This window comes from Telopea speciosissima, chromosome 6 (genome assembly GCF_018873765.1).
Source record: "Telopea speciosissima isolate NSW1024214 ecotype Mountain lineage chromosome 6, Tspe_v1, whole genome shotgun sequence".
Taxonomy (NCBI): Eukaryota; Viridiplantae; Streptophyta; class Magnoliopsida; order Proteales; family Proteaceae; genus Telopea; species Telopea speciosissima.
The window spans coordinates 40,729,121-40,756,089 of NC_057921.1; the positions used below are offsets into that span (position 1 = coordinate 40,729,121).

At 39.4% G+C, this 26,969-nt stretch overlaps 1 pseudogene; it reads left to right on the forward strand.

Annotated features, from left to right (window-relative positions):
- Positions 1-385: 385 nt before the first annotated feature.
- LOC122666256 lies at positions 386-25,719 on the forward strand (annotated as a pseudogene).
- The last annotated feature ends 1,250 nt before the right edge of the window (positions 25,720-26,969 follow it).

Sequence of the window (26,969 nt, forward strand, 5' to 3'; positions counted from 1 at the left end):
TTTGCAGTCGCGGGAGGTGAAGAACAAGGTCACTGGAGTGATTACTTCTTGGCCAGCGATGGATTGTGAGAAGTTTCAGTCGCCGCTTGTTTTTCAACCCCTCTCCCCTCTCCTCTACTCGTTTGGTCGGGTGTGGATCGAAAGAAAGATAAATCATGGTCATTTATAAGTAAGGGTATTTTAACCACAACAGATATTTAACTAACACCGTTAATGGACTGGGGGTTAAGTGAAACCAAAGTTTGGTTCCCTGAATTGTCAGAAAGGTCAGGGAGGTTCAAATAATTTGTTCAAAAGAATGTTCAGGTAAACGTCATGATTCTTCTCGGGTTGGGGTGGTGGAAACACGCCTTGATCCTTCAGGGTGGGTGGTGTACAGCAAACACTGCGGCTCCTAACTTCCCCAAGATTGCAGTTCAAAGCGCTTCTTATCACAGTCGTTGCAGTTGCAGTTCTTGGTGATTGCGAGAATCGACCTCAGCTATGGAAGACAAGACCTGGTTGTTGATACTTTACGCTTCGCAGACCGGAAATGCTTTAGATGCGGCAGAACGTGTCGGTCGCGAAGCAGAACGGATGGCCTGTCCTGCCCTTGTCCTTTCCATGGATGAATTCGATGCTGTAAGTCTTTCTCTTATTGTTTCTCGTTTATTTCCGATTAATCATCGATTACAGATTAGAAAGCTTTCCAAGAACCACTTTATAATGTGAGGAAAGGGTCGATGTCTCTGCCCTTGTATTGTTTTCAATCAATTGAACTTTACAGTTCGAGGTATAAGGTTATAGTTTTGAAGAGTCTCGATGACTGAAGCTGTTGACGTATCCACACCCAAATGCTGGCTAGTTCGTAGTCATTGGTGATTTTTGGAGTCCAATTGTTTAAGCTATTTAGGACCTATCTGGATTGTTTATCCCTTTATCCTCTAGCTCCTTCTTTACATGATCTTGTTTTATGCTGGTGTTGCATCAACTTCTGGTAATTCATGAACCTCATTTGAAACCGCTCTGAGACTGCTTTCCATGAAGATTTCAAGTACAAATATTTTATAGCCTGGCACTCTAAAACTCAAATAAGTTAATGTTCTCGACTTATGTCGGATAATGATCATGCAGGGGCAACCCTTTGTTCTCCATTTTGGCTGCACTGGTCAAAACAAGGATTACTTGGATTTGAAGCTTTGAAAATCTTTTCATAAGCACCATGTCTGGCTGTTGTTTTGTTTTAAAATAGTTCTCTTTGTGGCAATGGTTGTTGTTGATGAAATAGAATAATTGAGGGATATCATTCTGTCACTGCTCGTCTCTCAGCATTTCTCAAAATCCTCTTATTATGCTCAACTTTTTTCAAAATCTTCTTATTATGCATCAAATTTTCTTGGTGGATATCATTCTTTTACTGCTTGTATTCTAAATGCTCATTAGTTCTATTGAGCTATTGATTACAAGTGATTGGTTTTGGATTTCTAGTTTCTACAATAAACTGTATCTATCATAGCTAGTTTTTTTATTCTCATTGTGTGAATTTTTATAATATGATTACTTAAACAAATTGCTGATCTACACATCTCTTATTTATTGCCCACAGAATTGCTTGCCTGATGAAGACATTGTGATTTTTATTGTTTCAACAACAGGACAAGGGGATAACCCAGATTCCATGAAGGTTGATTTTAATTAGTCAATGTATTTTGAGAGAATTGAACTACCTTTCATAACAACGTTGATTCAGTGTTTAACTTCTATTTTATGGTTAGGTGTTCTGGAGGTATCTTCTGCAGAGAAATCTCAGCCAGCATTGGCTGGAAGGAGTTCAATATGCTGTGTTTGGATTAGGAGATTCTGGTTATCAGAAATACAATGTAACAATTATAAACTTCTCTTTGTTATATTTGAAATTACTGTTATTTTATTTACTTATTTGTTTGGGTCTAGTTGTGGTATTGAAATTTATAGGTTGCAGAATAATCCCTTTGTTTTTTACTTGGTTTTGATGATTAGCCCTCTTCAGTAATACTCATTGATTTCTGTTTGTTTTCTTTAATCCCTTTACTTTCATCCATGTTTTCTGTGGTAGTCATGAAAACTATGATATTACCAATATTTCACATTCTTACTAGTGACAGAAATCTGAGTAGGAGATCTTTTATACTAGTAAAATGAATTAAGAACTATGTAATTAAATTTTTTTTGTACTTCTTACCATTTCTGTGCTCCGTTACAACATGCATCCTTGCCAAGCATGAAGCTATTGTATGCACTGCATTGATTTTTGATAATCAACTGTCTTACAGTTACCTGGGAGTTGAACATGTGGTGCTTTAACTGTATCATGCCCTATGTTTACTGTCCTCATTCATGTGGCAAGATGCCACTTTTTCAATGGAGTGGCATTACTCTTGCTTTGACAGAGTTCTGTTCCCCAGGTGGTTTCTTTTCTATCTATTATCATCTTCCCCTCCCCCCTTATTAGTTATCAATAGTGGTAACCTTTCCTTCTTGTGATCTCTATATCCTAAATCCAGTCTCAAACTAAATACTCTGTAAAACATAAACATTTGCAACCATATTCACATAAGAAATTGTGATGCAACTCAGTTTTGTTTCTTTGAGTTGTTTAAGTATTCTTTAACTTAACTCAGCGCAGCCTTATCCCAATTACTTTGGTCGGTTATACAAATGCTGGTAAGCAATTTCACTGTAACTGAGAGATATCTTTCGGCATTCATGTTGACTGGACAAAACATGTTTACATTCTTTCTTGCTACAGCCTGAACCAGTCATTGGTCTTTGTTGTGCATTACCAAACCATCTTAGTTAACTTCTTTCAGTATATCACCCTTTGTTCCATGCGTGCATTCATTTTTCCTTTTTAAATCTATGTAGTTATTCCTCATCCATCTAAACATTTGCATATGACAATCAAATTTTTTTATTTTTTTCCCGGTTGTATTCTGTTTTGGTTCCAAGCATGATGAGAATAACAGTGTTTATGGGGATTAATTGGGACAGAGAAGTCTGTAGTCACAAATTTTCAATTAGGTATTGAAAGTGATGGTGTTGCTTTCCTATTAACTGTGTCTGCTTCTTCAACATATTGGTTTCCAAGCTGTAGTAAAATATCCAACTCCTTTTCTATCCACCTGTCCCTGAATGCTTTTTTTCAAGATTAGCTGGGATCATTCATATAATTTTGCCTGATGTCCTCTTTTCCCAGATGCTTTTGAATGATATATGAAAATTATGTTCGGGACATGCTATTAACTTTCTTATGTTATGGATAAGTGAATTTATATTTAATAACATGAATGGTTGTCAAGGCGTCGGGGACAAGGCGGTTTTCCAACACCTGGGCGTGCAAAAGCCTTGATTTTTTTAATTAAAAAAAATTTTGATGCCTTTTCTAGCATTTTGGTAGGATGATTAGTGTAGGACAGGATTAAAGGTTCAACCAGTCCCAAAACAGGAACTGAAATCGGGGGGGGGGGGTGACTTAGGTTAATGGAAATAGGGTTGGACTGCTCGGATGGGTTAAGGGGTTGGTCTAGGGTTAGGGTAAACAGTAGGAGACTAAAAGGGTTAAACAAAATCGAGTTAAACAGCAGGTTTCCCCTCTGCCGATTTCACTAAAAGGCCAGGAAAACTGAGTTTGGGCAGAATTGGAGAGAAATCCAATAGCAGCCAATCTGCTGAGCTGGTGAGGTTGAAACTTGGATCGAGTGGGTGTGATGCAGAACCAAGGGTGTACTCAAGGAAGAAAAAGAAGAAGGCTGCTGCCTACCTTGGCAGCCAGCCACAATTTTGAGTCTCAACTACTGCTGGTGTAACACTGTTCACATGAACAGTGCTGTTCTATTGGGTTGTTATGTTTTAATTTTGAAGTCATGTAAAGGCTGGTTCAATTGGTCTAGTTTAAGTTATGGTCAGCCATGTGGGCTAAGTTAGTAGTCTAGGATTTTTACTTTCTAATTTCATGTTAGTAGTTAGTTTTTATTTTCATAATTAGTAGGGGATTAAAATCAGTTAGAAGCTGATTGTATTTCGTAATTTTGTAATCTAAGTCAAGGATCAAAATTAGAAGTTTCTAATTTAGGACTTTCTAATTTTGTTTTCTTGCCTTTTCTCTCTTTATGACAGTCAATAAATACAACCCAAGAGGCCTAACAAGCCACGATTTCTATTCTCCAAAATACTGCTGCTTGCATGTTGCTTCAATGAAGCTATTTCCATGGTGTTTGATCCTTGGTGATGGAGCTGGTGTTTGATCCAAAGCTGATTCCTTGTTGTGGGAAGCCCAGGAAGTTATTCTTTAGTCCATTTTCTCTTTCTGTTTCAAGTTCTCAAGCCATTAGAAGCCTCATCTCTTCAACCGAGTTGTTCTGCTGCTGCTCAGACTTTCATTCTCGACTTTCATTCTCAGGTTACTTTCTATTTTCAGCCTAACCTTCTAATTCCATAACACCCTTCCCTTGCTCAATCCAACCATCACCTTTCCTCCATCTTTTGAGCACATTTTTGGATTTTCCCCCATCCTAGAGCTCCACTCGATCCCCCTTTCAGCCCCTTCTAATCTGTTGATTGGCCTCCACAAGATATCTCCCCAAAACCCATTAAATCCCTATTTCCTAGTCTGCTACTCAAATCGGCAGAGAAAAAAAACCTTCTGCAGATTTGTTTTCTTAACCCCTTGTCTTCCCTATTGTCCCAGACCTATTCCTCCACACTAACCTCACTCTTGAACTAGACCATACCCTATTAGACCATCCCAGCTTTAACCCATTGAATTAAACCAATTTTCCCTGATTTCAGATCTTGTTTGGGACTGGTTGAATCTTCATTCTAGTCCTACATTAAGTGGTATCAGAGTAAATTGCCAAGCTGTTCTTCAAGGAAGTGGTGCGAATTCATGGCCTGCCCAACAACATTGTGTCTGACCGTGATGTTAAATTTATGAGTTACTTCTGGAAAACTTTGTGGCTAAGAACAAACACAAAGCTCCAATTCTCCACATCTTTTCATCCCCAAACTGACGGGCAAACTGAGGTGGTTAATAGGAGTTTGGGTAACTTATTAAGGTGTCTGGTTCGTGATTATGAGAAGACATGGCCATCCATACTTGATATAGCTGAGTTTGCTTATAACAGCTCCGTGAATCGGACTACCAGTCACACTCCTTTTGAGATACTGCTTGGAGTTCAACCTCGGTGGCCTATAGACCTTGTGCCACTGCCACCATAAGCACGAATCAACATTGAAGCTGATGAATTTCTGTGCCATATTACAGAGGTGCATGCTGATGTTCATGGCCATCCATACTTGATATAGCTGAGTTTGCTTATAACAGCTTCGTGAATCGGACTACTGGTCGCACTCCTTTTGAGATATTGCTTGGAGTTCAACCTCGGCGGCCTATAGACCTTGTGCCACTGCCACCACAAGCACGAATCAACATTGAAGCTAATGAATTTCTGTGCCATATTACAGAGGTGCATGCTGATGTTCGGCGACGAATAGCTCTCAGCAACGATGTTTACATGGCTACAGCTGATCGTCATCGCCGCTGCGTGGAATTTCAGCCAGGAGTAATGGTGATGGTCCGTGTCAATCCGGAGAGGTTCCAGCCAGGAGTCAACACCAAACTCCACCCAAGGAAGATGGGTCCATACAAGGTGTTGAAGCGTGTTGGCTCAAATGCTTATGTACTTGAGCTGCCTGATGATATTAGTATAAGCAATGTCTTCAACGTGGCTGATTTACACCTTTATGTGGGGCACCATACTGATGATGGTGACACTGAACAATTACTACGCCTGCTCCAACTTAAGCCACCTATGGAAGACATCATTGAAGAGGTTTTGGATGACATGTATAAAACCACTCGTCGTGGTACCGGTTACCATGCATTTCTCGTCAAATGGACGGGTCGCCCACGACCCGATAGCACTTGGATACATGCCGATGACTTCAAGAAGCTTGATCCAGACTTGTACAGATGTTATATGGTCTTCATCCATTCGTCAAAGACGAATGTTTTCAAGCCGGGGAGAATTGATGCAGAACCAAGGGTCTACTCAAGGAAGAAAAAGAAGAAGGCTGCTGCCTACCTTGGCAGCCAGCCACAATTTTGAGTCTCAACTATTGCTGGTGTAACACTGTTCATGTGGTACTATTCACGTGAACAGTGCTGGTCTATTGGGTTGTTATGTTTTAATTTTTTAGTCATGTAATAAACCAATGAATTGGCTGGTTCAATTGGTCTAGTTTAAGTTATGGTCAACCGAGTGGGCTAAGTTAGTAGTCTAGGATATTTACTTTCTAATTTCATGTTAGTAGTTAGTTTCTATTTTCATAATTAGTAGGTGATTAAAATTAGTAGTCACATAAGTTAGAAGCTGATTGTGTTTCGTAATTTTGTAATCCAAGTCAAGGATCAAAATTAGAAGTTTCTAATTTAGGACTTTCTAATTTTGTTCCCTTGTCTTTTCTCTCTTTATGACAGTCAATAAATACAACCCAAGAGGCCTAACAGGCCATGATTTCTATTCTCCAAAATACTGCTGCTTGCATAGTTGTATGTTGCTTCAATGAAGCAATTTCCATGGTGTTCGATCCTTGGTGAGGAGCCAGTGTTTGATCCAAGCTGACTCCTTGCAGTAGGAAGCCCAGGAGGTCACTCTTCAGTCCTTGTTCTCTTTCTGTTTCAAGTTCTCAAGCCATTAGAAGCCTCATCTCTTCAACCAAGCTGTTCTGCTGCTGCTCAGACTTTTATTCTCAGGTTGTTTTCTATTTTCAGCCTAACTTACTAATTCCATTACACCCCCTTCCCTTGCTCAATCCAACCATCACCTTTCCTCCATCTTTTGAGCACATTTTCCCCCATCCTAGAGCTCCACTCGATCCCCCTTTCAGCCCCGTCTGATCTGTTGATTGACCTCCTCAGGATATCTCCCCAAAACCCATTAAATCCCTATTTCCTAGTCTGCTACTCAAATCGGCAGAGAAAAAAAAAACTTCTGCAGATTTGTTTTCCTAACCCCTTGTCTTCCCTACTGTCCCAAATCTATTCCTCCATGCTAACCTCACCCTTGAACTAGGCCATACCCTATTAGACCATCCTAGCTTTAACCCATTGAACTGAACCAATTTTCCCTGATTTCAGATCCTGTTTGGGACTGGTTGAATCTTCATTCTAGTCCTAAATTAGGGGGTCTTGGAGGGGGGAAGGTGTTCTCAAAAGATTGAAGAAAAGTAATGGCTAGATTGGATAGGGGGTTGGGGGAAAGAAATTAGAAGGTTAGGCTAAAAAATAGAAAGTAACCTTAGAACAGTAGGTTGGGCAACAGCAGGGTAGCTTGAACTTGAAGGGGATGAAGAACAGCAACTGAAACCAACCTCTTGGGCTTCCCACCGCAAGGAGTCAACTGGATCGTACACCATTTCCTTTCTCCATGGATCAAACACCAAGGAAAACTTCAACAGAAGTAAACATGCATAACAATAGTAGTTCTGAATCAAAATCGTGGCTAGTATGGCCTCTTGGGTTGTTTTTATTGACTTCAATAAAGAGAGAATGGCAAGGGGACAAAATTAGAAACTTTTAATTTTGACCCTTGCTTGAGTTATAATAGAAACTAATTGTCATGCCCCTATTCCAGACAAGGAATATAATATAATATAAGGGGTGACTAGGACGACGCGGGTCATCCCATTAAGCTGCCAGGATCACTGACACAGTGTCCCAACGCACAGTCATAACCAATATTAAAGCAATATAATATCAGAATGCGGAAAGAGAATATTACATTCCAAAAGATCAGTAGTTTTGCGGAAGCGTATAAAATCATATAGTTACAAGATGTTCAAAAGCTAAATGATAAAATACTGTAGTCAACACATTTCCCCTGACCATCTAATAACTAACAAAAGGGTATAATAGTACATGTTTATACATGGACTTTAAGCCCCAAAATAATCAAAAGAGACCAAGTCCCAAATATCCTCACGGCCCGTAGACGCAATCGCCACAAGGTCACCCGTTGCCATGTTCCTCTAACATAGCTTCTGGCTCCTCCGTACCAATATCATCGTATCCCGAGGGCTGGACTTCGAGTCCCGCGAGATAACCACCATCTGCATCATAATCTAAAAAGTGTGCCCCATGAGGGGGTTAGCTCCATTGAGCCAGTGAGGGGATGGGGATGCACAAACACACAGTTCACATAGTCCAATGATGCATGCACATGTTAATAAATTTTCCACCTATCACACAGAATAAGTCAAAGGTATATGCTACTGTGACAACCCGGGAGATACTATGGGTCACTTAACTTATCGCCACAATGAAACCTCAATTGTCATCAGGGGGCCTACGCCGGTCGAAGCCTCCAAGACCACCCAGTAGCAAACCCCGATAACCATTACTACCATGACTGGCTCTCTCTCACCTCCACAGAATCCGGAGTTCTGGTTATCCAACACCTAAACCCCTGTTGGTAAGGGTCGTAGCATAAGGGTACAAAAGTCCTAGCTGCAGATATACTACATGCAAGTCCTATCGTCCCGAGAGGTATTCCGGGTGCATCAATGTCCCATTCCATCTAGCACCCGGGTACCAGCACGGCACGGCACGACACATACAGTTCAATATGACATTCAATAAAGGTATTTCATATATATATATCCGGGGTTCCGGCACCGACACTCACCGACACCGTAACCCAATAAAAGAATGGAAAGCAATCTCAACATCATTATATCAATCAAGTATTAAAAGTATGCAAGATGCACAATCATGCTTAATAAAGTATACTAATAGCATGGTATATGTACAATTAATAATAGCAAGCCTAAACAACAACCAAACCTACTCACAATAAATGTTATGCCCCGTTGTTACAAGTTTGTCGCCGCGATCGAGTAACACGTCACAAGATGGGAGTTTTATACCTAGGCAAAGAGCGAGAATAAGTTTAACAAGTAATGGAGAGGATCCCCAAAGGGTATCCCTTAAATCACTTAAGTATAAGGTTTCAGAGGCAGGGAGGTTTTATGGGTGGTCTTATGCCCAATTCCTGAAACCGCAGATAAAACCTCTCTAACCAGGGGCTTACACAGGAATGTGGTTTCAAGGGTGGTTTCTCGTAGGTCTTAAAACCACAGGTAAAACCTCATACCTCCAGGTCCGAGATTCAAGGGGTTCTTCACCAAGGGTTCCATTTCCAAGGAGTGTGAAGGCAAAGGAACACCAAGGGAGCTTCCCCCTAAGTCCATTAGGGTTCTAATACCTCATTAGGTCCATACAACCCAAAGGATTTAAGAGGAGAGTCCAAGAAGAACCTATTCTAAGGCATAATAGGGTAGAAACCCTAGGTCTTTCAAGTAGAATGAGATCATGAGTCTTAGGGCTAGCAATGGAGTGTAACAACTCCACATTAGCATAGGCTAAAGGCTCCAATCGATCCTTGGGTTCCAAGTAGAACCCTAGATCAAGGTTTTCCCATTTCCTAAACCTCAAAACCCAAAAATAGAAGAAGGGAAGAGAGTTTAATGGCTTACCTAACCAAGATAGAGGAGCTCCACGTTTAGGGCTCCAAGAGGTGGGGTTTCAAGCTTCCAGCCAAGCCTTTCCACTATTCTTCCTCCTTCTCTCCTTCCTTGTTGCTCTCTTCCACGTTTTAGGGTAGATGGGAGGAGTTATGAATAATGAATGCCCATTGGTTCTATTTATGGTTAGTGGGACTTAGGGTCCATTTGGTTGGGCAACAAATAGATCAAAACCCATTTTGGGTCACTTAAATAAAATGGGTCACTTAAATTAAATGGGTCAACCCATTGGTCCTAATAGGAAAAGGAGTCTATTAAAGGATGGGGTCCACATGACAATGGAACACAAGTCCCTCATACGTTTTCCGAGGTAAGTGGGACCTATAATAAAATATTCCACAAACGGCTAAAATAGGCCAGGCGGTTCAAAACTTGACCCGCACTTCGAGGACATCGAATGGAAGGATAAATAAACAAGACAAGGGGCTACAACTTATTCTACAACTGCCATGGTGTGTCCCCTAAGACCTTGAATAGTTTCCCCACAGCGATGCCAAGTTCATCACTGAACGAAGTATTCAAGTGAGGCGACGCTCTGGGGTACTCTCTCCGAAATTCTTCGCTTCCCGGGCTGGTACTAGGAGGATAGTTGATAAAGTTGCCATCGACGAATTTCCCCCACTGCTGGTTGAGGAATCTTTCCTCTACAGGCAAACCCGTACAGTGGTCAATGATTTTGTAGTTGGGTTTGACCACCAGTGAGAACAGCTCACCAGCATACATGGCAGCGGTAACTATACGTCACGGAGAAGAAATAATAATTAATTATAATCCTGGGTGTGGGTATAACACTAGTCCCTACAATGAAAATAGAAACTAACTCCCTAAAATGAAAATACAAAATAAGACTACTAACTTGGTCAAAAGACTTGACCATGACTTAAACTAGACCAATTGAACCAATCGGTTCATTGGTATATTACATGACTAAAAAATTAAAAGCAAAACAACCCAAATAGAACCGTGGGCTGCTGCTGGGCAGAAGCCTTGTTGTTGTTCTTCTTCTTCCTTGAACACACCCTTGGTTCTGCATCAATGATGTACACTATTTAGATACACTGTCATACATTGTATCATCATATGTATTTAAAAAAATTAAAAACAAAAGAAAGAACTCTAAGATGAAGAGGACCCAAGGCAATGACTCAACTCCCGCCCAAGAAGAAGGTCGTAGGAGCTAAGCCCTCTTTTCAATCGTTACCCTTTTTTTATTCTCTTTAGGTTTGTTTTGAAAAGGTGATTCCATGTAGTGCATTGTATAAGAATTCTGTACACAAACAAATAAAAATGTTAGAAAAGAATAAAATAAAATAAAATAAAATCCCTTATTTTACATCTAGCCCCCTTACAATTTCACCGTAAAATATTAAAATCTCATATCTTAAATGTAACTACCTTCTTAATCTCATATTTTACATGTAACCTTGTGCACGCCTAGGCGCCTGGCCATCGCCTTGGGTCGCCTCATCGCCATTACAACTATTATTAGCATGCGTCCTTGTGGCTTAAACCACTTAAGTAGTGGTTTATGTTTGCCAAGTAGTGGTTCATTGAGATATTAAGATGACTGATTTACCAAGAGTATATCCCCATTGTATCACTCTAAATGAAGTTCTAGTATGGGTTTGATTAGGTTCTTAGTGTAATTTTGGTTGATGTTTACTAATTAAATATGCTCTTCATCGTCTGCTGCTTCAAGAATGGATTAGACTTCTTAAGTGTGCTATGGTTGGCCTTGGGGAAGTTATTTTGACAGGATCTCAGATACCATTATAGGAGAAGTAGATATTTTACAAGATGATGTTTAATTCAGATACCATCATGGGACATGGGCCAACACGAGCTGCACTATTTCAACCTATTTCTAATGAATCGGCCATGTTCAAACAGTTGGAATATTCAATTTTAATGGGAAAAGTCAGAAAAGAGGTGGCAAGATGGTACACCTCTTTGTAAAATTGAAATATTCAGTTTTAATGGGCTGCACTGTTTATATTTAAACAGACCCATAGCCTGGTTCAACAACGTTTAAGGCCTGATTATATTACCCGATTATAGCCCAAAGCCCCACCCGAATATTTAAACGGGCGGTCATGGTGCAGGCTTTAAGCACCGTGAGGCCCGGCTGAACCCGACTGTGCTAACCAGTTCACCCCTAGTATTTGGTGTGACGCTCCTTCCCACAGTACTCACACTTCACAGGAGCTTTCTCAGAATTAGGACTATCAGTCCCACGAGCAGGATTTCCGTGAGAGGAGTTCCCACAGGAAGGAGTACTAGTACCAATGTAAAGAGCAGATCGTTCCATGGGCACAGAATGAACCGTAGCAGTACGGCGACTCTCCTCAAAAGCAACAATAACATAGGTTGCTCGAGAGTGGGAAACGGATCTCGATTGAGAACATGCACCTTGATCTAATCGAACTCCATATTCAATCCAGCCAGAAATCTTATTCCCAAAGTTTATCTTCCTACTTACAAAAGGCAATAGTGTCTGTATCACAAGTTGCAGTAAATCACCCATAGAAATCCAAAGTCTGCCATAGACCTCGTATAGCAGAATAATATTGGTACAAAGAGAGATCCTTCTGTTGCATGTTGTGGATCTTCCTTTGGAGTTCATAGCATTGTGCATCATTGCCAGCCTGGGAATCTGTTTCCTTTGCAACCTTCCAGATTGTTGCAGCAGTATCAAGAAGGAGATATCCCTGGGCAATAGCAGGATCTATCAAGTTGAGAAGATATGACATGACCAAGCATTCGTCAGTCTCCCATTTAATCTGTGCAGGACTAGCAGTAGTAAGCTTCACTGAGGCCCTGGTAAGATGGTCAGAGAGACCACGCGAACCCACGGCAAGTGAGCAAGATCTAGACCATATCAAGTAATAACTCCCATCAAGTTTGACGGAGTTCATAGGGAACGAAGGGAAGTCACGTTCACGCTGTAGGACTACTCCTCCTTGTCCAGTAGATGTAGTTGATAGATCCGACATGGCTGCTGATCACAAGGAGATATGGGTAACAATGACCAAAAATTACCACATGAAAATCTCAAAAAAATAGGATGGGAGGTTTAAATCATGGAGTTAGAAAGATCCCTTGGTGGAGGAGAAATCACCACCGAGGGAAAATCGCAAGAAGGGGCAAGGCGGAAGTGGCGGTGGTGTTTGGCGGTAAAAAATGAGAGAGTGAGGCGGAAGTGGAGGGTGGCGGTGTGTGATGGCGAAACCGAGAGAGAGAGAGAGAGAGAGAGAGGTGTCGGCGGTGTGTGGTGGCGGTAAAGTCTAGAGGTGTGAGAGAAAGAGAGACACAAGAGAGGGAGAGCGATAGTGATTCTAGGGTTTCATGGGTAAGGAAATTCTAGGGTTTCATGGGTAAGGAGGCTCGAATCCCAAAATCGATTCTCCTAACTCTGATACTGCGACACAAGCCCTCTTTATTTATAATGTATAATATGAAGTACAAGTTACAATTATACCCTTAGGGCGACACAAGCTAAACCCTACTCGACAAATATACCCTTGTACCCATATTACAACACATTCGTTGACCATCCCAATTCCCAAAGTTCGATGTTCTTCTGGATCCTCTTGTATTTTCCACCTTTCTTGTTATGCGTCAATCTGATTGTAAATTCTAACTGCTGTTCTGTTGTTGCTTTGTTTGTTGTTATTGTTACGGTTGTACCATGAATGTGGCTTTAAAATTTGGTGATAGTTTGTATAACATGGTTCATTTGATCACATGCTAAGAAAAGTACATGTGGGTGAACTGTTGTATGCCAACTCTTAAAGATTCATCTAAGAATGCACCTTGATTTGATCAGAATCTCAATAATTAAACATAATTTCTCATTAAATCCAATTGCTATTGTTTTTTTTAACAGTAAAATTAGACTTTCATTCATCATGAAAGACATAATTGCAGATTAGATGGTATTCATATCACCTAAATAAAACTATCAGCTCTACATGTAAAACTCAGCTATCGCAAGAAAAAACGACATTGACCATATAACAAGGAATCTCAGCTGGAAGAAAAAAGTACTCTTTTCTAATCCGTTGAATTCTTTACTAGCCAATTACCAATCAATTTATATACCTGGGAATATTTGCAAAACTTACAAATCCTGGGGAAAACTCCGGATTTATCATTGCACATCATTTTATTCGTCTCTTTCACAAAACCTAAACAACCTGCACATGGAAGTAAATTCAACAAAACAACAGCTATCCTATCAAGTACATTCCATAAAACAACAGCTTTCCTCTCCTCCATTTGAACAGTTAGTGTTGTCTTCTACTAATGGATCTGGGTACTGAATGGGATGGTGATACAGAGAAAATACATGTTTAATCTAGTATCTAATTTTGCTAAAGAGGATCCATGCTGCCGACCCATTTATTTGGGATAAGGGTTTGAGTTGAGTTGTATCTAGTATCCAGTTTTACTAAATAGTAAATACTAATATAATTGATTAATGTTTTCATTGTTGCAGTTTGCTGCAAAGAAGCTTGACAAAAGACTTTCAGATCTTGGGGCAAAGGCAATAGTTGAAAGAGGCCTGGGTGATGATCAGCACCCTTCAGGGTATGATTTAATATCTTGTTTAACAACATTTACATTATTTCATAGGACATTTGATGAACCCAAGTGTGGGCTTTTCAGTTTTCTTATGGTTTGCAGTATGAAATTGGTTTCTTGGTTATCTAAGCCATCTCTTAAGTTGCAGTAATAGTAGCTAATTTTGCGTACTGAATTGATATTTGTTGTGAATCCTTCCTGTCAGTATGCTTATATTGCCAATCACAATCTGATTTTATAGTTCCTACTTATTAGTTATTGCTTTGCTCTTATGTGAGCAAAAGAATGTTTTTTCAGGTTGAGTTTGATGGCCTTCATCTGATATAGCTTGTAGCATTTTTTACATTTTGCTTTAACTTCAAGGTTGTCTACATTTGTTTATTGGGGTGATTGGTATTGGCACTTTCTAGAAAATTATTGATTTCAATTTTGAGTGATGTTAAGAGTGCCATAAGCATTGTCTTCCATTTGCAGGTATGAAGGTTCTCTGGATCCTTGGTTATCATCTTTGTGGCTTAGGTTGTATCAAATGAATCCTACATTCTTTCCAAAAGGTCCAGTGCTTACAGATTCTGATATGAAAGTCTTGGATTGTCCCAAAGTTAAAATCATGTATCATGATATTGATGAGATGCAATCACTGTTCTCAACAACCTCAGGTAAGTTGTCTAGTTCTGAGCAATTTACTTGGTGAAATTTCAATTCTTGTGACTAGAAATTAATGAAATCCCCTTCAGAGAATAACATCTACTGATTCTATTCAAGAAAAAAATATTTAGAACACTCTTCTTTCAGTTCTTTCAGAATGGTGTTCATAGATGATAACAATGGTTAGGCAATTGTGTGAAATACTAATCAAATTGCATCACCTCTACTTATCATGGCTGTAAAGGTGAAAATAAAAGAAATTTGTTACACGATTCTACATAGAACTGAATGGAACTTCCCATTGGTTCAGATTGGCTTCAGCCTATTGACAGACTGATGTAGCTAATTTAGTGTGTAATGAACTGGAAAAATATGTAAATACTGGTTCACCAATTGACAGGAAGATGTTATCTGCCTTTGTCTCAGACTTGGACTGCATCGAGATGCAGATTGAGAGAGCTCGCTCTATGTCCCCAGCAAGACTTTGTCATGATAAGAATAGGCCTCACTGCTTCTTACAAATGGTAGATGTTATACGCTCTACATTAATGTGTCTGTTGGTAGCATTCTTATCTTCTAATTTGTAGGAATTCTTTCCTTTGACATTTTGCACCGCCAATTAATATGCAATGTAATCGGTTCTCATGATTAAATGACCATCTCATGTCTCAAGCACTCACCTTTTTTCATGCAATGATGAAATGAAAAGAGTAATGCTAACTGGACCTTAGTGTACACAAGCTGGTTCAATCTTGGATCCTGAATTCAAAAAGCATCTCATGAGTACCATTGGGTACAATTACTGTCTTAGCATTTCTCTTAATGATAATTGAATAATTGGTTGATCATTGTTATTTGTCTGGCTTTCTTTTCCTGTTATCCTCTTAGATCATTCCCACAATAGCCCTTTGGTACTTGTGTTTCAGACTTTGCACATTCTTGATATGCTGGAAATAAAGTCTCATTCTTGCTAGTCAGTCTTAGCAATAATGATTTTCATTTCTTTTTGCATATATATATATATATATATATATATATATATATATATATATCTGTTAAAGTGTTGTTTGATTCTTCTGTTTGTACATATATGTAATTCCAATGTGTACTTAACCAGCTATGGACGTTAGTTCTAGTCTCATTCTTGATACTCAGGCTTTGCACATTTGTTTTGCTTTAGAATTTAATATCTTTTCCCTTCTGTTGAAACTAATCTATGTTAGATTAAAAACCAACAATTAACCAGAGAAGGATGTGGGAAAGATGTTCGCCATTTTGAATTTGAAGCTCTTTCTTCTGTAAGTATAAATTATAGTTTCCATTCTGGCTCTGAATAGTTTGATTTTATTTTTGAGAAAGTTCACTGACTCAATTCAACATCAATTCTAATTTTCATATCAAGCGTTGTGATTTCTTCCCCCAGGGTATCAAATATCAAGTGGGTGATGCTCTTGAGGTTCTCCCTGGTCAAAATCCTGCTGCAATAGACGCTTTCATAAGGCGTTGTAATTTAAACCCAGATTCGTTGATCACGGTATGTAGTTTTCTTTATCTTAATTATTTTCCATTCCTGCGCATTGTTTTGCATTACAGCAAGCCGGGTTCAAATTTTTATTTGAGATTTTCTAATCAGTCATCTACTGTAGCAGTTGTTTTGTTCCTCTCTACATAATGTGTTTAGATACTGAGTACTGACTGATAATCTCAAGTTCTCTCTTGGAATCTTTGTCACAGTGAGAACCAAAAATATCCAGTTGAAATTGTCATTTCTGTTAAATTTTGCTTGTACTTCTTCTTTGGCAAATATAGGCCAAAGCATCAAACATTGACTTCAGAAGCATGAGCTATTGTACTTTGTTTTCTTGGGATGCTACACCTAAAGTTTCTACATCTTTTCCTTTAATTTATTAATTTTTCCGATACCTGCTACGTATAGAGGTATATTTTTTTTAATGCCTGGTAATTTTTTGTTGGGGCTCCAGTTTCATAGATCCCACCTAGGAAGTCTTTTTTGAGAAGACCTATTATCTGTCATCTGCAGATCAGTTGGGACACAAATTTTCTGGGTAGGAAGGGCTTATGATCCCCTGCTCAAATATCAAGTTTAACTAGGAAGCTAGAAAATAAATCAGCAGGACAGAAATCAATTAGGGGATTTTAGGAAACTAAACAGAATTCAGTTTTAAGAATTGAACTTAACACTATAGCAGTAAGCTAAGATCAGAATCGGTGAACAATCACAGAGTTGAAATAACAGACTTTTATTCTAACTGGGAAAACCAGAATTCAATTAGAAGGGTAGAGCTTGCAAACAGATAGTTTGAATCCATCATCCTAGGACTAGGGACGGACGACATCGATTCTCTCATTCAGTTGTAATTGAAATCAGGATATAGCAGGAACAATCAGTAAACAAATCAACTGGTATAACCTAAGACAAGGTCAAGTCCGAAACTGAAACACTTTATTTTTGCATTGAAGCAAGAGGGCAGATCACTCAGAGCTCTTGAGAAATTGCAGCAACAGCTGCTACTAGCGTGCTTGCTAAAACACTCTAGCAACAGGATTTAGAAGATGAGAAATTCTGACCTGATTAGATGGAGAAAGAGATAGAAGAAAGAAGATACCAGGTTAAGAATCTAACTAAACCTCAGGTTAGGAATCTACCAAATCCTACAAAGAGAATCCTTTCTTCTATGAAGGAATCCTCCTTAGTCTCTTCACTTGTAGTCCACCAATTACACCCAGAATTCATCAGGTAAACACCACTAAATCCACAGAGGTAGGTCTGAATCCACAAAAATAGATTTCAGAAATGAAAAGCTTTATTATTCAATTGTTGTGAGGGCCTGATGGCCTTACATATATTTATGGCTTTTCCAAAAGCCTGTAATTGACTGATTATAGCTCTTACATCATCCAACCAATAGAAAAGCTCAAATCTGACCCATTACATCATCTAACCAATAGAAAAGCTCTAAATTGACCTGAAGACTTAACAACGAATGAGAAAAAGATGGCCAACTCAGACTGGAATAACATATTTGTAATCCAATATAGGCTTTAGAATTAAAAAAAACAAATCTAGAAGACCCGACAACTTTATTTAATAAATTCTGTATTCCTATCTACTACCCATATTTTAGGCCCATTAAAGTGGCCAAATACAATTAAAACCCATTGGACCGAAGGCTCAGCACATATGTAATACAACCCAATGTTTAGTCCATTTCTATGATTAATCTGCATCATATCCATTATTCATTAATCAATTTCAATTTTCCTGACACTCAGTTGTACACTAGATGTTCAATGCCTTGTCTTTTCCTCTTATGTAAAATTTAACTATGGGTGCTTTTATATATTATATTTATGAAAGGTATCAATCATTTCATGGATCCAATTGTGTTTTGGGACTTGAATCTGTTATCATCAAGGAATGGAGTTTCAAGTTCCTCACTTCCTCTGGTTGCAGGAGTACTTGCATTTTTCATTTTGTTCTTCATTTAAGGATAACGTTATGCTTACTTCCAGGTTCATCCCGGAGGAACTGAGATTTTCTCTCCTGATTCTTCTAAAAAAACCTCAAAGGCCCCCGTCAAATTAAAAAGTTTTGTGGAATTGGCCATGGATATTTCATCAGCTTCTCCTAGACGTTATTTCTTTGAGGCAAGATCATTGTATGTTCAACACATTTAATTTTTTTAGGATAATGGGAATTTCTAACATCTGTCACCATCATTTTAATTCCTGTGTTTTTTCCACTTATTTATTGAGCTTACTGATTATTGAGTGTTCTATGATGTCTAAACGTTAATTGAGTGATGAATGGAGCAAAGCAAACGGAAATTTGATACCCAATAGTCATAGTTGACCTTCTTTATTTAATTTTCTCTGAGAAGTGACACTGTAATTGATGTACCCAAACAAAAATGTATGTGCAAGGATATGTGAGTGTATACAATATTTGTCCATTATTATATTCAGACTTCCAAAAGTATGGATCTCCTAGAGCACAGAGGTACGTTCTAATTCCTGTCCTATTTAATAGGTATCGTTTGGGATTTACATGACATGATGGAAAGCAATTCCAACGGAGACATCACTAAGGCAGGTGATCAGCCAGCAACTAACTGATAAGCGAAAGTACCACTATAGGTGATTTTAGAGCAGTTTCCTTACAATAAGTGAACCTTAAACCTATGAACATAATCAAGAGGGGCATCCATTTAACAAGTATACTCAATACCCTCTCAATCACCCCTTCAACTGTAGGTTGTTTGTCTTCTACAATCCCTGCGTTATTTCCCTCCAATTAACAAGATTCTTAACAGGCCACCTCTTCTGCTGGAACCGAATATTCTTGTGTACCCATGAGCATCTTCAGGTCCAGTAACGGGAACCCATAGGAGTCTGAGACACTGTAAGTAATGGGAAGCAGTCAACCTAGGTACATGGGCAATGAAGCAGAAGATGCAGGACACTATTCATCTCATCTACATGGAGTACATCTTTTAGCAAAACTGATGCCGTGACACTCGAATGGTTGGACCAGCATTACCGGGTTTGGAAACCCAAGCCCAGCCAGAACCGGTCCAACTCGTGTTTTTGGTCTAAAATGGGCTGGTAGTAGTTATTTACCACTTTGGGTTATTTCATTTTATTATATCGTTTATGTTGATAGAGTCGTAGGAGATAGGCTAGTTAGTTTTGAATTCTATTTTAGTTTTAGAGTTGGAATAGGAGTTAGTGTTTATTTTATTTTTACTCTCTATATACTTTACTAGGAAAGATGAAGTAAGGAATGATCGTAGTAGAGCTGACTTGGGAGTTGTCCCGATTAATGACAAGCTCCGAGAGAGTTGTTTGAGATGGTATGGTAATGTAGTTCTAGATTGGTAAGGGACCAACTAGAAGCCAAGTAACCAGTATCTGGTCTTAACAGGTAGTTTGGTTAGGCTAAAATAGGTGAAAGTGTAAAATTAGAGTTAGGGTTTGATGGTAGGGTTAGGGTAAGTTGATGTAGAGGAGTCTTCTAGTGAAGGTCCTGAGATGTTTTGATGGAGTTACGTACGTAAATTTGAATGGACAGCAGATTAGGTTTAGGTTTTCTGGGTTTTTGAAAAGAAAATAATGGGGGAATCTAGGGTAGTTTAGGGCAGGGGATTGGATCGAGTTTCCCTAAGGGTGAGAGGGAGGTTCGGTCCAATTTTGGGCTGTTTCTAATGGTTGGTTTGGTCTGGGCAGAATTTGGGTTATGGTAATGATGCTCAAAGATGGAGGGGATGCTAGGGTTTAGTTTAGGAAGAAGGGGGGTTTGGGTTGGGGATGATGCACTTACTTGTTGTCTGAATGTATTCTTGACCGTTGCAAAGGATTCCAGCAGCTGAGTATGTATCTTCAAGAGATCGACTAGGGCAGAACTGGAGCTTGAATGGAGATCTATGGGCTGGGATTGGGGAAGGCTATCTCAGCCTGGGCATCTCACCCATCCTATCTCAGGATTTTCACAAAGGCTAAAGCCAATATTTCATTAATCAAATTCGTGTTCAATGCTGGCCTCCCTTACAAACTTATATAGAAGACTCAAAAATAGACTTAGACTCTAAAAAGGAAAGGCGTAACCCTATCCTTAACTAATAAAGTAACCTAAATTGAATAGGAAAGTATAATAATGAAGAAAACAGATTCAAAATAGGATTCTTACTAAACTAATAAAGCAAATCCCGTTTTCCTACTTTCTACCCGTATTTTAGGCTCATTAAATTGGCAAATTACAAGGTAAACCTATGGAATCAAAGTCCCATTACATATTTGACCCAATCCAAAGTTTATTTTCAATAAAATAAACCCTTTAGGTGACTTATTTACATCATATGGTCATGTTCAACGGAGGCCTAGGGATGTCCCGGTAAGGAGGAGTGATATGATTCTGATTGAATGAGCTAAAATAGCTTGAAGCAGGCCTAAAATGACCATAGGAGAAGTTGTGAGGAAAGACATGCATAGTCTAGGTCTTGTTTCAAGTATGACCTCGAATAGAGTTTATTGGAGGGCAAGAATTCATGTAGCAGACCCCATTTGGCTGAGATTCTCCTGACTTGCTAGGCTGGCCTCTTTCTTCTTATTTTCCTCTTTCGTTTATCTTTTTATTTTCCATTATTCATTTGTAGTTCTTCATTTTTCATTTCTCATCTCATTTCCCATCCCTCTTTTCCCATATCTTCATTCCCCTTTTTTGTTTAGACCTCAGTTTTTCCTACCTTGTTTTGTTTGGATCCATATAGCCGACCCCATTAAGTTGGGATAAGGCTGAGTCTGTTGTTGTTGTTGTATACTTGTAACCAACAAACTCAATTTTTAGAATGGAATAGTGAATAAGTTTTGGGTTCGGCTTACCTTCATTGATTAGGGTGTGAAGTGACTGATATTTCTTGCACCCTTTTCTTCCTTTCTCCCTCAGGTATGACCTATCTTTCCCCCTCTCCATTCATTATTTCTTCTCCCTTGTTACTACCCTACAATGTATACTTTCCCTTCTCTTCTTTCGTTTTGTTCTAACAGTACTGCAGTCACGCAAGACAGGTACTGATCTCTTTCGGGTTGCCTACTTTCAGCCTCAAACTGTGGGGCTTGATTCAGCAGATGGACGATCTATAACCTATAACTGTGGTCCCTATTGTCCTCTCTGTAGAGAAATTTCGTTCAGAGAGCAACCAAAACATGCAACTATCGCTGGCTTTAGTTTCAGAAGCTTGTAACTTGACCACCACTTGATTGTTGGAATAAATTGCTGCTGGGCCAGTTCCATAGGCCTAGGCGATTCTTGCTCTGGAATTTCAGGTTTTTTTTAGTCTGATTTCTCGGGCTGCAATCGATTTCCGATCCTGGTTCTACCATTACACTTGTGGTCGAGAGGAAGAACAAAGGTTCTTCTTACCATAAATGATCTTAATATCTAGAGGCCACAGTTTTTTATGGCGATCCCAGGGTTTTAGTTGTATTTGGCCTCATAAGCATGCCAAAATGGAGGAGATTGTGGAAGCGATATACGGATTTCAAATGAAGTTATGGGGGAAAGAAATTTCTGCATTACCATTGGCTATAGCCTAAAAATAAGATTTAACTGTAAAAGTACATATTCTTCTGCCTCTACCTTGACCCTGATTCAACCCTGTTGATTGAGGTCCAGATGCTTCTGTCACTGGACTCTACCTAAGCCTGGAAAATCACCTTGTTCAATGCCAACATTACAGTTACATTGTCTCTTAGTTCTGAATCTTCTAGATTTTTCTTAGACTGGGTGTCCACATACCATACTTCATCTGGAACTTCTCGACAGTCCTCTGTTCTCTCCTCATCCAATGGTAAATGCTCCAACATATTGCGAGATTGAGCATTTTGATACTATTTGTCCTTCGTCTCTGAAAGGGCTGACTGCAGGTGAATAGCTCAAGTAGTGAAAGTGGAGAGACCCAACCATCAAGTTATCCTGAAAACAGTTCTATCTCAATGGTCAGAGTTGATTATTATACATCCAAATTAAACATAAAAAAAAAGACTCATCAGCAACCACCCTTTTTTTTTGGACATAAAGTGGCTGAAGTTAAAAAAGAAGACGTAAGATTTAAAATTATAGTGTTTTGTGTTTCATTGGAATTAAGAACAAGGGACAGTAAAATGTTACAGCGGGCCCTTTATTTATGCCCAAAGACTGTAGAATAGTTGGGAAGTTGAAAATATATTACTTTCTTTTTTCTACTTCCATTCATTTTACGTCCCAACAATCAGAGCCTAAATCCCTCCATTTTCTCTTCTCATGGAAGATTGATCTGCTAATGCATGGATGACAGCTTAAATTGCATAGCTATCTAGACACTGAATCCGAGTTTGGTCCAGCATATCATGGGGTACATGACCTTGCCGTAGTTTTCCTAAACACACCATCCATTTACTTTTCAGAATAATAGAGTAGAGGCCTAGGGGGGGGACCAAATTTGTATTTGTAAAAGTTCAAAAAGAAAGTCGACATGAATCTAAACTTGTGATAATTATTGCAATAAAACACACACTTAAATGCTGATTGACAGAACTTTCTGTCTGATATTCTAATTTATTGACATCTGATCTTTTTTTGGTGAATAAATATATTACCAAACCCCAGGAGGGGGCAGGGAGAAAAAGGGGGGAGGGATTTACAATGAAGGAGGGAAAAAAGGGGGGGGGGGAACAAGAACAAGCAATCCAACCTACGCAGAGGTGGTGGGCTGTAAAACAGACAAATCAAGACCCCTGGAGACAACAATATGCCTGTTCCTTGGAGTATCCAAAAGGCGACGATGGCGAGTAAAACTGAGCTTAGAAGAGACATCAAAGGAGATGGCTTTTCAAATCAGATCAAAAGATCAAGAGTTGGAAGTCCATCTCCTAAGGTTCCGCTCCATCCATATATGATAGATAGTAGGACCAAAGACCAGCTTCCCAATAGTGTCGCAGATAGAGGTCCTGGAAAAAGTCATGTCCAGCCAAAGCCATTCTCGCTCAAAGGCCAGAGGTCTCCTACAGCGGGACCATATCGAGGATAGGGCTTTTTTCTAGATGATGGATGTAAACGGGCAAGCAAAGAAAAGGTGGGCTGTATCCTCAAGGCCATTCCAACAAAGGGCTCAAGCTGGGGAGACAGGGATGTTGCGGTGGAGCAGGAAGGGGCTTGGGTTGGGAGGCAAAGTCTAAGGGTTCTCCATGCTGTGAAGCTGTGGCGAGGGATATGGCCTTTGAACCAGATTAGTTTGTGCCAGGGGACGATGGGAGCAGAGTCTCGAACAAAGTTCCAGGCTGAGCTAGTACTAAAAGGGCCATTGGGGGAAAGGGAGCCAAAGGACCTTGTCTGCATGAGGGGGGGAAGGGTGAAGGGGGAGCATATATCCTATAGAGAAAGAAAAAACATATTTGCATGTTTAGGTATCCTTGTTGATTTGAATCTTTTCGACTTAAAATGTATCATTTGACAATTTTTTTTTGTAAAAATATCAGGCCAATTTATTATATGCTTTCAGTTTCTTTTCTTTGTCCCTGTGTCATATTTGAATTTATCAATTACTGTCCCTTGTACAATATTTATGATTGCTTATGGTGAAGGAACATATATACTGACATGATCATCTGTTCAGGTTCTGAGTTTTTTTGCAACTGCTGAACATGAAAAGGAGAGGCTTCAATATTTTGCTTCACCTGAAGGTAGAGATGATCTATACCAATACAACCAGAAGAAGCGCAGAACTATTCTGGAGGTGTGTGTGTTCATTATGGATATTTATAAACTGTTATCTTCCTGTGTTGAGCTTAGCACTGTGCATATGCCATATGTTATTTCAGCACATGAGTTATGGTGTGTTTTGTAGTTGTTTTAAGAAACAAACAAAAAAGGACAGATTTTAATGCTAATACTTTAGTAGAGGGGATGGGTTTCCAAAATAGATATGTCAGTTTTTAATTTCTTTTTCACTTGTACCATCCGCTCTTATTTCAAGAACTGATCTTCGGTTGTACAGGTATTAGAGGACTTCCCATCTGCACAAATGCCATTTGAGCAGCTGGTGCAGCTGGTGCCTCCATTAAAAACTAGAGCTTTCTCCATTTCTTCTTCCCCATCAACGCATCCCAATCAAGTGCATCTGACCGTGAATGTTGTATCATGGAATACACCTTTTAAGAGGAAGCGAACAGGTCTTTGCTCAACGTGGTTGGCTGGAGTCCGCTGGACTGAATCCTCAAGATAGTATGGTTACTTACTGATAGTTCTTTTTGAGTGTCATGAATACAATTAGAGTTGCGTAGGCATCTTGTGTGTGATCTAATTGGCTTTTCGGTCATGGACAGGAGTACATCTTCCGGTGTGGTTCCTAAAGGGTTCCCTTCCTCCCCCACCACCATCACTCCCCCTCCTCCTCATTGGACCAGGAACAGGTTGTGCACCTTTTTGTGGATTTGTTGAGGAAAGAGCAATACAATGTGCAACTGGGTCAACTGGTCCAGTTTTGTTCTTCTTTGGGTGCAGAAATGAGGAAATTGATTTCTTGTACAGAGATCTTTGGTTGTCTCATGCACAAAGAGGTGGGGTTCTTTCAGAAGATAAGGGTGGAGGTTTTTTTGTTGCCTTCTCGAGGGACCAGCTGCAGAAGGTTTATGTGCAGCATAAGATGCAGGAAGAAAGCCAAAAGGTTTGGAGCTTGTTGAGTGCTAGTGCTTCCATATATGTTGCTGGTTCTTCAACCAAAATGCCTGTAGATGTTCAGTCATGCCTGGAGGAAATTGTAATGAAAGAGAGTGGGGTCTCTAAGGAAGCTGCTGTCAGGTGGCTAAGGGCACTGGAAAAAACTGGTAAATACCATGTGGAAGCATGGTCATGAGTTAGCCAGGTTGTTTATGCCATACTAAAAGCAAAATGGAAAGGTCAACATACAAGATAGGCTTTACAAAATACTGTCCATCTCAGAAGACAATTTCATTGTTAACATGACTGAATTTGATTTGAAACTTAATTAGTTCTGTTAGATGGTGATTCAGTCGAAGTGAAGGAAAATGCTGCAGCAGACTGGCTTCTGATGAACACCTGTAATGCACTGTGATTCTATAAAAATTTATCTGGAAACATTCTTCTAGTTGAATGGAGTGCCTTATTCTAGTGCTGCTAAACTAAAGGCCTTTTGACATCTATCATCTTTCTATGTAAGAGCTCTCCAATTTTTAGGCTTTCTTAAAGGAGGCTAAAATATGTAATATGATGGAAATGAGATACTCTTGCCTAAAGGTGTAATACTGTAATAGAACATCTGGTGCAATCTTTCTTATGAATAGTTGAGATAATTAAATTTAAGGATTACATGAGCTCATCCACTGCTTATTAATGTAAGGCTAAATCTCGAATGATCTAACCACAGGCAGGATCTTGATCACAATCAATCAATAAATTTCAGATTAAAGGAACAAATCAGCAAATAACATAAATAAAAAAATATAGAAGATAGAAGAGAAGATGGACGGATAGAGGGGAATGGGGATGGAGGGCTATCTCAGCCATGGGTCTCTCACCCTCAATTCTCTCAGCCTTTCTCAGGACAATGGTTTGCAAAAGCAAGCTTCATTGTTTCATTCATTCAATTTTGTCCAAAATCTTACAATAGGACCTTTATATATATAGTGAAGGCTTAGCCAAGAGAATAGAAGTAGATATATTTTTTTTTATGAGAAAAAAAAAAGTTTTATATTACTGAAAAGATAAATTTACAAAGTCTAAAATATTAGGATGATCCAAGGAGGGTTCATTTTTACACCACGTAAAATTAACACTAGTAAAGTTATATGTTGCATCAGTGAGTTCAAAATATAGATTAATTAGGTTCCAAGGGAGATGGAGGGAATCAGTAGGATGAAGTAGGTCACATAGGTCTTTGTTGAGGCACCATACTTGTTTGATTTTGATGTTTGCCTGCATAGCACACTTCCATCCTTGTAGAATTCCATGTAGCTCATCTTCCTTTTCATCTATTGTTGTAAGGCTACATGCATCTGTTAGAACATCCTGGCCAACTAGCAAAATGTAAAAAGTCCAACTTGTTAATTTAAGTTTAGGGTCATATATGCCTGTGTAGATTAAACTAGGAAGTCGCTGATGTCTGTGGGCATTCCCCTGGTTTCGAAATGTAACTGTTGCGGGAGGCCTAAGAGAGAAACCACTGACCATTGTCTCATCTCTGGAGGCACTTCGGCAAAGGTTTGGAGATTCTTTTCATGTGCCTTTGATTTTGATCTGCTGCCTTCGCAGGGGGTCAGAGGTTGGTTTTCTCTTTGGCATGGGTCGGCGGGCTGTGGCAGTCTATGTGCCTATGTTACAGGTCTTGTTCCTTCCTTGATTGTTTGGGAGTTATGGAAGGAAAAGAACAACAAAAGACATGGGGAAAACAGGCGGGCGTCTTGTCCTATTATTGAATGCGTTAAGAGCTGGATGAGAAGCTTATGTTCCCGTCCAAGCTTGGGCGTTCATCTTCCCCTCGAGAGGCTTTAATTCTGTAAGTTTTCGGTCTCTCATCTCCTCCTGCCCGGCTAAAAAGCCCTCTTCCTGTTTCTTGGTGCCCACC